The sequence below is a fragment of the Wasmannia auropunctata genome, unplaced genomic scaffold (assembly GCF_000956235.1).
Source record: "Wasmannia auropunctata unplaced genomic scaffold, wasmannia.A_1.0 LD336067.1, whole genome shotgun sequence".
Lineage (NCBI taxonomy): Eukaryota > Metazoa > Arthropoda > Insecta > Hymenoptera > Formicidae > Wasmannia > Wasmannia auropunctata.
In genome coordinates this window covers 482,339-483,656 of record NW_012026823.1, presented here as the reverse complement: position 1 = coordinate 483,656, position 1,318 = coordinate 482,339, and the positions used below count along the sequence as shown (strand labels likewise).

The following is a 1,318-nucleotide window of genomic DNA, read 5'->3' as shown; positions in this document are numbered from 1 at the left end:
ACGTGTGCTCTTCCAATCACAAGAAAGAGAAAATATTAATCACTAAAGTAAAGAATGTTATGCTGAATTCTAAAATGGATTTAATTCTTATATTATTTTAGGTACGACTTTGATAATAAAATAAAAATACATGTGTAATATGCATTTTTAAAATATGAATAAAAGAAATAACGAAGAATTATATAACATAATTCTGATCTTAGCTTGTTTCAGTCGATCTTAATGGACTTAGATTCAATTTATTGTGTTAACACTGAAAAAAATTGCTTAATGGACTTAGATTCAATTTATTGTGTTAACACTGAAAAAATTGCTTAATGCAGAGAATTTAATAAAAAAAAATAAATGTAATCACAAAACAAAGATGTCGTTGAAATAAAGAAAAATGTTATAACACTTATATAAAGCTCCATTTCAGAATTCACTATTATTAATTATTTATTTTTAACACTATTATTTCATGTCGCATAACTTTTATAATAAAATAAAAATATATGTTTAATATATATTTATGCCTTTAAAATATGAATAAAAGAAATGATTATAAAGTATGACTATATAACTCTAGTCATGGCTTGTTTCAACCAATCTTTAATGGAATTTTCAATTACTTGTGTTGACGCTGAAGAAATCGCTTTATGCACAGAATCTAGAAAAAGATAAGTTAATAAATTAAATTAAGTACAATAAAAGAATAAAATTAATTTAAAAAACACAAAATTTAATTATACAATAATGTATATACTCTACTATATAATATTATATATTGTAGTATGTACTATATTATAATTCTATATAATTTTAATACCGAGAATCAAATCTTTTAATTTAAGTTCTTTAAAAGGTCTCTTTGGAGTTCTTCCTCCCCAATTAAAATGCATCGCAAACTTTGAAGTAATAAGACTTTTCAGTATTTTTCTTGTAGTTCTCGCTGCACCATGACTTGCTCCAACACGACTAAATTTTAATTTCTGAAAATAGACACAACATATTAAATTAATGAAATATCTACTGAACTTACATGATGTATATAAAAATAATACGTAACACTCACCGTAACTCATGTTGTTATAATTTTCAGTAGTAGAAAGATACTCCTCAAATTCACTCCTCATTAAGTTGTGCGTCATTGTCAATCAGCAGTGTAGGAACATCTGTTTCTTGAAAGACTTCTAATCTCTGAGGTTTTAAAAGAGTTAATATTTCCTGTATAACAGGTACTATAATATTATTCTGTATGTAATTGAGCTTCCTAAGCTTTTTCAAAATTAATAATTCCAGTGATTCTGTTCAAAAAAAGAATATAAATTTAATTAAT

General features: G+C 24.4%; 1 protein-coding gene and 1 long non-coding RNA gene across 2 annotated transcripts in view; both read right to left on the bottom strand.

Annotated features, from left to right (window-relative positions):
- LOC105450244 overlaps nt 1-1,318 on the bottom strand; it is a 17,332-nt gene that overhangs the window by 12,426 nt on the left and 3,588 nt on the right. The gene's annotated exons all lie outside the window — the stretch shown is intronic.
- On the bottom strand, nt 21-1,284 carry LOC105450237. The gene is made up of 3 exons (XR_974439.1): nt 1,055-1,284; nt 809-971; nt 21-649 (listed from the first exon to the last, which is right to left on the bottom strand). It is a non-coding gene; the product is annotated as an uncharacterized LOC105450237 (long non-coding RNA).